Raw genomic sequence first — 9,846 nt, 5'->3', positions numbered from 1 at the left:
CGGCTCCGCACCTTGTACAACATATATCCCCATGTATCCCTCTCGCTTTCAGATTCTTCTTGACTGCTATACATCCTGCCACCAATTGCCATAGAAAATGTTTTATCTTTGGTAGATACCGTATTTTCCTGCAGAACGCTTTCAATACATCAACCGTGGGTCCAAACAATAATGGTGGTTTGTTCATGTCTAGGTAAACTCGTTCTACATGATATCCTGATTTAACTGTATATTTTACATTGTTTGTGAAATGCCATCCAGGGTTTAGAGTTAAGGCGTGAGGATTTGGGATTAAGTTTTAAAATTTTATAAAATAAAAAATAAATATTAAAAATTTGAAAATAAAAATTTCAAAAATAATTTCAAAAAGTATTGCGGATTACAAAAGGAAAATTAAAAAAAAAATAAAAAAATTCAACAAAAAAAGTTTATTAAAAATTTTGAATTTGAAAACATATACATTAATCTGAAACTATAAATTTTTTTTTTTTTTTTTTTTTTTTTTTTTTTTTGTATATATATATCTATGGTATTAAAATCTTTTTACCTATTAAATGAATGATTTTTAACGTTAAAACCCCTCAACTAAGTTTGTTTTGGGTAAAAACCCCCAAACTAAGTATTTAACGTAAAAGCCCCCAAACTAACTTTATTTAATGAAGTAAACCCTAACAGATCATAATTACCAATAGGATTTTTAACGTGAAAACCCCTCAACTAAGTTTGTTTTGAGTAAAAACCCTCAAACTAAGTATTTAACGAAAAAACCCACAAACTAACTTTATTTAATGAATTAAACCCTACCAGGTCATAATTACCATTACTACCGGTAAATCTTTAGTTTGAGGGGTTTCTACATTAAGTAAACATAGTTGAGGGGTTTTACCATTAAAAATCAAAAAAAGAAAAAATTCAAAATTTTATAATATTATCTAAAAATTAGTAACTTAAATTTTCAAAATTAGCACTTTTAAATTTTTTTTGTAAATATATGAGTTTGATGTGTTTTAAACATCAACATTATATATGTATAATTAAAAATGTAAAAACTCAGAAAATATAATAAAAGTTATCTAAAGATTTATTATTACAGTTTTATTAGAAAAGATATAATTTCTATTATATTTTCTTGTTTTTTACATTTTTAACATTTTAGTAATTTTATTACATGTAAATTTTTATTACATTTTTACTAGATAAGATATAATTTTTATTATATTTTTTTTGTCTTTTACATTTTTAACATTTTAGTAATTTTATTACAGGTAAATCTTTAGATAATTTTTTATTATATTTTCTAGGTTTTTAAATTATAAATTTATACATATATAATGTTGATGTTCAAAACATATCAAACTTATATATTTACAAAAAAAAATTAAAAGTGTTAATTTTGAAAATTTCAGTTACTAAGTTTTTAGATAATATTATGAAATTTTTGATTTTTTTTTCAATTTTTAAGGGTAAAACCCCTCAACTATGTTTACTTAATGTAGAAACCCCTAAACTAAAGATTTACCGGTAGTAACGGTAATTATGACATGTTAGGGTTTAATTCATTAAATAAAGTTAGTTTGGGGTTTTTTCCGTTAAATACTTAATTTGAGGGTTTTTACCCAAAACAAACTTAGTTGAGGGGTTTTAACATTAAAAATCATTACCAATACTACCTGTAAATCTTTAGTTTAGGGGTCTCTACATTAAGTAAACATAGTTGAGGGGTTTTACCATTAAAAATAAAAAAAAAATCAAAATTTTATAATATTATCTAAAAATTAGTAACTTAAATTTTCAAAATTAGCATTTAATTTTTTTTTTTTTTGTAAATATATGAGTTTGATGTGTTTTAACATCAACATTATATATGTATAAATTAAAAATGTAAAAACCGAGAAAATATAACAAAAAATATATAAAGAATTTAGACGCAGTAAGACTTTCTTCCCTAACTTCCGGATCAGAAATATTCCAAGAGCACAAAATACTGTAGCGGACAAGCTTGCAAGTGGTGCGAGGAGTTCTCCTTCAGCTATGTTATATGTCGATTCAATACTTTTGGTTTGGCTTTCTGAATCGTGCGGTTCAGTTACTTAGTTCTCGCTTATATTGTCAAAAAAAAAGTTACTAATTTTTAAATAATATTATCAAATTTTGATTTTTTTTTTGTTTTTAAATTTTAATGGTAAAACCCCTCAACTATGTTTACTTAATGTAGAAACCCATAAATTAAAGATTTACCGGTACTAATGGTAATTATAACCTGGTAGGGTTTAATTCATTAAATAACGTTAGTTTGATGGTTTTTTCATTAAATACTTAGTTTGAGGGTTTTTACCCAAAACAAATTAGTTGAGGGGTTTTAACGTTGAGAATCCAACATTTTAGTCATTTTCTTTTTTATTGTCTATTTTGTGATAAAAATTTGAAAATAGTATATTCAGTATAATTGACCTATAAGTAATCTTTTATATCCTAATCTATTTCCATAACGATAAATATTAAAACCAATATGAAAAGTATGACTGCAACTCGATATCAAATCATTGGAAAACTTGAATGATACATTTATACATAAGGAAGCTTCGGTGTTCCTTAACTCCAACACCAATTAAACATAATCTCTTCTATCAGCATTTTTTCTCTTAACCAATTTTCCTTTTCTAGTGATGAGAAGTGCGCCGCCGTCTTAGATCATTTTAATCCACAGAATTTGTTTCCGTTGCATTAAAATTGACAGATTGAACAACACAAAATTGACTTTACAAGAAATCTGCTCCGATTTTAGTTTGAAAAGCATAACAAAATTCTTCAAAACAAAGAAAGATCTGACAAAATGGTAAAGTTGATCTAGAAGGAAAATTTTACATGAAGCACACAAAAGAATCAAAAAGAATTTCTCCTTCTGAAAGATTTGTAAGAAGTATCACTGCTTTGATATATCTTAGTTTTTACTATTTACTGATATGGTTTTTAGTAGTTTTCTAGGTTTTTGTAGTTTTTTATTTATGTTTTCTGGTATTATAGGTGTTTGGATGCTATTGGAGACTTTTGTGAAGCTTTACATAGATTTCAAGGGATTTTTGTGATAATTTGAAGCAGTATGAGCAAATGGCAGCTGAGGATAAATTGATTGGGAATTGTTACATTAATGGATCGATCTATCCGTCTATCCCGAACAATATGATCGATCGATGGGACTTATGGATCAATCGATCCGCAACGAGAAGTGAAGAGATCTATCAGACAAGAATTGAATCAATTGATCCCATTGTTTGATCGATTGATCTGACGCGCATGAGCTGGACTGAAATTTTCCTTTTCCTGTTTTGGTTTTTCCTTTTTCCAAAGTAGCCCATTTTTTATATATAAAGTACACCTTGAATCATTCCCAGAGTGTCCACGTCAGATGACACGTCATCAATTCGTGCTCTCTGGAAGCGACACCTGTCCAGTCCGCCAAAACGCAACACTTCATTTATTATGGATTTACTTGGGCTTTTAACGTTGCTTATATCTATTGTGTTTTCCGGCTGATACATTCACATGTTTTATGCAAAAATGGAGTATTATATCTATGAATGAAAACCCTAAATCAAATTAAGCAAAAAAAAATGGAGTTCAACTCTCCTCTTCCTTCAGCGGCAGCGACGCCTGAGGTTCTTCGAAATCTCTGTAACAGTGGGAGTTATGAGCTATGCCGGAGCTTCACCGTGGAGTCTTTGTGGCCAGGTTATTCAGATGGTGTCCGTCGTATATCTGAATCATCTTACATACAAGAAACATAGGAGCGCAACAAAAGGGTTGCTAGCGATTAGTAAAAATAGCGGTGGCTCCAACAAGGAGGCTGCACATGAAGAAGAAGGGAATACTCCTCCTTTCCCTAAAAGGGTAAACCTTTTTCGATGGTTATGCTATTAAAGATGATCACTTATGCATAGTTTTGGTCTATTCTCACCGAGATGATTACTAATGATTATGTCTCTTAACAAGTCTAAATTAGAGAATTACTGATGTGTAAAGGTTGAGAAAGCTGAGAAAAGGTGGTTTTGGACAAGTGTTTGTGGGACGGTGTATTAGTGGTGGTAATGAACAAAATACATGAGCTAGCATCTTAAAGGTAGTTTAACTCAGTCTGTGTTATGATCCTATTATTAGCAGCTTAAGCGTGTTAACATTGTCTCACATCTCCAATTTCCTTAATAAGTTGCTCTGAAGTTTGAGCATCGAACCAGCACGGAGTTGAAGAAGACGTGTTCACCCTGAGCGGGAACATTCCATCTCGCCGACCACAAAAGAGGACACTGACCTTCCAGAAACATCTCGATGCAAGTCACCAGATGTTCGACGAGTTGCCTAGCACACAATTTTACAAAGAAATATATCGTTTTAGTCTCCCACCAGGGATGTCTACGGTGTAAGTTATCTTTCCTAACTTTCTAATCTCTTTTCGTTTTTGTTTGAAACATGTATATATATTTATAAAACGATGGTTTGTAAATAAGGTTGGAGATTTCAGTTGTAGATGGTGCTGCAGCAAACAGGTAAATAACTCATTTTATAAGTTAGTTCAAAGCTTCTCATATCACTACTTATTCTTCTCAGTTTTTTTTTAAATCAAAATTTATTTGTTCCCGAGTTTTACCTTTTTTTTACTTATGATGAAAAACTTACATTATAACTCATCTTATAAAGCGGTAGATGCAATCGATCTTCTTAAAAATTTTGAATACATCTTCAGCTGTGACCTCTTTGATTGTGTGGAAGAAAGCATTGGTTCGTTTATGTATATAAGGTTCACCTTCGGTAAATCGGCGGGGTCCCAAGGAAGCTGGGCCTGCGCTTCCAGCAAACGTTAATGGTTACACCTCCTCTATATCCTAATAAGTCATTTAGATTTTTTTTCTGCAATTGCTTATGTCCCAGGTTTAGGCTCTAATACTATCTAAAGTAAGGTAGGCTCTAATTGACACCACTAGGATTTCAAGGGGGAGATGTCAAACTGAGACGCTCTCCTAGATGGTTAACTGAACCATAGCGATGCTCTGATGGCATAGCGAACAGCCACAAAAGCAGTGGTTCGGATTTAGGAAGCATTTAGAGATAATGCACTGAAGTCGGCACACTCAAAGGTCATCCATTTTGCCAACATGGAAGAAGAGGACAGGAGCATAGGATGAAGATATAGAACGCATTCCTCAAATACGATATGCATAGCAATGTTAAAACTTGTCCGGATTCACAGTCGTTTCCAAACATGGAATATTCAAAGAGTTCCTCAATATGTGGGGTCAACAATTTTGTATTCAGGTCAGTAGTGATATAGTTATACACAACATGTAATAGCGTTGACTTTATAAGTTTTCTTTCAAGTATGCAACCCATGAGTGCTTGTGAATAGGGGTGGGCGTTCGGGTTCGGGTCGAGTATTTCGGTATAGGGATAGAGAACCCGTTCGGGTATTTCTGTACTTCGGGTCGGTTTCGGGTATTTTTACTTCGGGTTCGGTTATTTTGAATCGGGTTCGGATATTTAGATTTTAAAAGAAAAAAAAAATTTCATTTTTTAAGTTTATTGTATTTAAAAATATAGATTTCATTTAACTGTTTTTTTTTATTTTTTATAGATTAAATGATTAATAGGTTTGGCGATAATATTTCAAAAACAAATAGATATTAATTTGGGTATTGTTTTTAATCTTTGAATGTAACTTTTGTTAATACATGAAACAAAAAGTCATTTTCTCCATAATTATATATATACTTATGATCTTAAAGTATGTGTAACATCAATATAAATATTTTTTTAAAAAATAAGAGATGTAAACTAGTATTATAAGGGTAAGTATACATATGTTCGGTTATCTTCAGATATCCATTCAGATTCGAATATTACTCGTTCGGGTTCGGATATCCAATCTCTCCTAACTTAATACCCGTTCGGGTATTTTTCTACTTCGGATCAGATTTCGGTTCGGGTTTTTCGGGTCGGGTTCGGATGCGGCTTCGAGTATCGGGTAAAGTGTCCACCCCTACTTGTGAAAGACTGTTTATTTACTTTTCTTTTTACTATGTTTTTACGGGGTTAAAAATAAGGAAATAATACTTGAAGACTATATTGTCGACATGATTGTTGGAGAAGAAAGTTAAAATTGTTTAGAAGACTCCAGTTGAGCCAAGCTAAAGTTGAGGAAAGCAGCCGTGGTCAAGCAAATGAAGTTTTCTTCAGCACGAGTCCGTGCCCCTCATAACTCGCAAGATTTCTATCACATTTTTCATTTTTTGTTAAATTATGTCGCATTAATTTGGAAATAAAAAGCAAATCAACACGAGTCATAACTCACAAGATTCCTATAATTATCAATCAAAAGAAAAATTCATACAATAGTGAATATAAAAATCTCATGGTATTAAAAAAAATAAAATTAATAATAGTAATAATCCCATATTACTACAAACAATTAAAAAATTGTAGCTATTTTTTGCCACACCTTGATATCAAAGGGTCAATCCAAAATAAATAAAGAGATGTGTAATTGAAGAAACATTTAACATACTTTAAATAAATTTTCAATATATAAACAGGAAATTAGTTCTCACATCTATACAACAAAATTATACTTTAATAAAATATACTCTACAAAATACTATATAAAACATGAAGGCAGAGAAATGGATATTAAATAACTAACAAAATTAAGAAAGGAATTAATGTTTCTCATTTTAAATAAATATTTATTAGTGTTTAAATTTTGATAAATGTTACGCTCAGTTTCTCCATTTAAAATAATACATTTGTTATTTTGTTTATTGCTAACATTTGGATTTGTTATTTGTACATTTTTGCCTTATTAATAAACATAGTAATAAATTGGGGGGGGGAGGGGGGGTTATTGGTAGAATGAGTCTAGGTGAATTATAAAATTTTGAAAATCCATCATTATTGGTAGATGGAATTTTAAACTCTTAGTAAACTCCATTGTTATTGGTTTAAAGATTTTTAAAATTCATTCAAAATCTTTTGTTATTCAAAAAGTTTACTTATGATTGATTTTTTAATGGGCTTTTTGCAAAAGTGACTCAAAACTTGGAGTCAAACAGAAAACTAACCTTTTCTTTTGACTCCTTTTTTTTTTGAGATTTTAACCCCACACCTGCATTTTATCTACGAAAATGCCATTAACATTTTGTTTTTTTTTTTTTCGAAAATGGCTTCTTTACTGTCTCAACCTCATCTTCTTCAAGTATTTACAATATTGCCACTGCAATGAATAGTGGCAACAACCTTGTACGAACTGTTTGGAGCTTTTAATGCCCTTTAATGCACGTAAATCTCTTTACACTCTCTCTGTTTCAATTGTTATGAACTAAAAACAACATTTCTTTCACTTTCTCTCTATATTCATCCAAAAAACTTAAGCTTTTGATTCAAAATATGGGCTATGGTTGACAGAGCCATATTTCTTTCGTTTTTACTTACGGTTGCTTTCGTTTGAGGTTCTGGGTGGTTGGAGAAGACCCTGTGTGCAAACGAAGTCATCTCACCTAGTTTAAGGTACGAATTTGAATTTTTTTTCAAGATCTGTTCGCGTAGAAGACTTACTAGTAAGTCATCTGTATGTAGAAGACTTACTGATGAGTCTTCTGGTCTAACGGACGACTTAAATTAAGTCGTCCAGCTTTGTTTGTTAAAAAAAACACTCCAGACGACTTATATATACGTCGTCTACGAGAAACGGGCTAGTTTTGCATTTGACCGAATCGTGTCAGATCTTTGACTATTTCTGGACGACTTATAATTCAGTCGACTCTGGGAAAGTTAAAATTTTAATATTTTATGAAAACTTGACGACTTACGTGTAAGTCGTCCTAGGTTAGTTTTGTAATTGAAAAATAAAACTTCATAATTTAACTTTAACCAGACGACTTAATATAAAGTCGTCCCTCCAGAAGACTTAATTTAAAGTCGTCCGGGGAAAGCAAAGTCGTCCAGAATTTTTCCCAATTTTCTGGTCAAACCTTGCTTATCCCGGACGACCTTAAATTAAGTCGTTTAGCTGGACGACTTTCATCTAAGTCGTCTGGAGAAAGTTAAATTTCAAGTTTTATTTTTCAATTACAAAACTAACCTTAGGACGACTTACACGTAAGTCGTCAAGTTTTCATAAAATATTGAAATTTTAACTTTCCCAGAGACGACTGAATTATAAGTCGTCCAGAAATAGTCAAAGATCTGACACGATTCGGTCAAATGCAAAACTAGCCCGTTTCTCGTAGACGACTTATATATAAGTCGTCTGAAGTTTTTTTTTTAACAAACAAAGCCGGACGACTTAGAATTAAGTCGTCCCTTTTAATTTTCAATTGCAAAAGTGACCTCTTTAGACGACTTACCTTTAAGTCTTCTGGACGACTTAATGCTAAGTCGTCTGCGGCAATGTTTATTGAACTTCTTCATTTTCTCTATGTTTACTAATGTGTTTTATTTTGAATATTTGCAGATGATTTTTCAGTTACATGCAGTGTATGGAGAATGGTTGTTGAGAGATTTCCGTTGGGATTTTGTGGTTGATGATCTCAAAGGAGCAAGATTGTTTTTATTGAATGAAGATTCAACACATGCTGAACTTGTTGCAATGGCTCAAGAAGATTATAACCTGGACATGAGAACAGTGAGTGTGGAGATTAGCTACTCATTACCAGCAGAAATGATGATGGCTCCAGGCAGTCTTCCCATTCATGTTACAAGTGATAGACAAGTTCGAAACTTGCTGGAGATACTCAAAACCCATAGAGTATGTCTTTGTGTATCAAGCCGCAGCAAGGTCGAAACGGTTTCAGAGAAAAGGGATATTGATGAAGCTGGTGAATGGGAAAAAGATGTTGGTGATAATGATGAAGCTGGTGAATGGGAAGAAGATGTTGGTGGTGATGATGAAGATGTTGGTGATAATGAGTTTGTTGAAGATGAAAATCAAGATGGGGAGGAGGAAAATGGGGAGGAGGATGCTGATAATTCTATTGTTGGTGAAACGGATCAGAATGGTGGGGATTACAGTCTTTATGGAAAGGTTCCAGATGAGGACGAGGAAGATGATGATAATATTTGTTTTGAAGAAATCCAAAAGGCATATGCTAAGACAAATGCTATTGAAGGAGGAAAATCGAATGGTACCATCTATGTCAACCAGAGTTTTGTTAGCAAGGGTGCACTGCTTTCAGAGCTGCGGTTGGCAGCAGTGAGGGGTAAGTTTTCTTTCAGATTATACAAATCAACGAAAACTCTCGTTGTGGCAACATGTCCGGTTAGCTATTGTGGATGGAAGGTCAGAGCGAGTGTCAAACATGGGACAAACACGTTTTGGGTAACAAAGTATGTGGAAAAACATTTATGCTCAGCGGGAGACCGAATCGCTCAGCGGAGACACTGTACTCCGAAGTATGTAGGTAGTCTTTTCATTGATCGTGTTGGAATCATTGATGGGATAACTCCGCAGCATATCACTGATGCAATGAGGAACATGTTTGGCATGGCGCTTGATTACACCACTTCATACAGAGCACTGTTATATGCACAAAGATTGGTGAGAGGATCAGCAGAAGAAGGGTATTCGCGTCTGGCATCATATCTCGAGCAAATCTCCATTGCAAATCCTGATTCTATCACGGCGATAGAACTTGATTCTATGAAAAGATTTAAGTATCTATTTCTCTCTTTTGGAGCTTCTATCAAAGGTTTTAAGTATCAGAGAAGGGTCATTGTGGTGGATGGAACTCACCTAAGTGGAAAGTATGGAGGAACTATGTTAGTTGCAGCCGCACAAGATGGCAATTTTCAGATATTCCCATT

General features: G+C 32.7%; 1 long non-coding RNA gene across 2 annotated transcripts; it reads left to right on the top strand.

Moving 5' to 3' along the window:
- Nucleotides 1–2,334: 2,334 nt before the first annotated feature.
- Nucleotides 2,335–4,588, top strand: LOC106395429. Of its 2 annotated transcripts, XR_001279253.3 has the most exons (4): nt 3,555–3,888; nt 4,021–4,117; nt 4,205–4,414; nt 4,503–4,588. It is a non-coding gene; the product is annotated as an uncharacterized LOC106395429 (long non-coding RNA). The 2 variants fall into 2 exon arrangements; XR_002664379.2 differs by having other exon boundaries at nt 2,335–3,888; nt 4,205–4,588.
- Nucleotides 4,589–9,846: the final 5,258 nt, after the last annotated feature.

The sequence above is a fragment of the Brassica napus genome, chromosome C8 (assembly GCF_020379485.1).
Source record: "Brassica napus cultivar Da-Ae chromosome C8, Da-Ae, whole genome shotgun sequence".
Lineage (NCBI taxonomy): Eukaryota > Viridiplantae > Streptophyta > Magnoliopsida > Brassicales > Brassicaceae > Brassica > Brassica napus.
The sequence above is the reverse complement of the archived record's forward strand: the minus strand, read 5'-3'. Positions and strand labels throughout refer to the sequence as shown.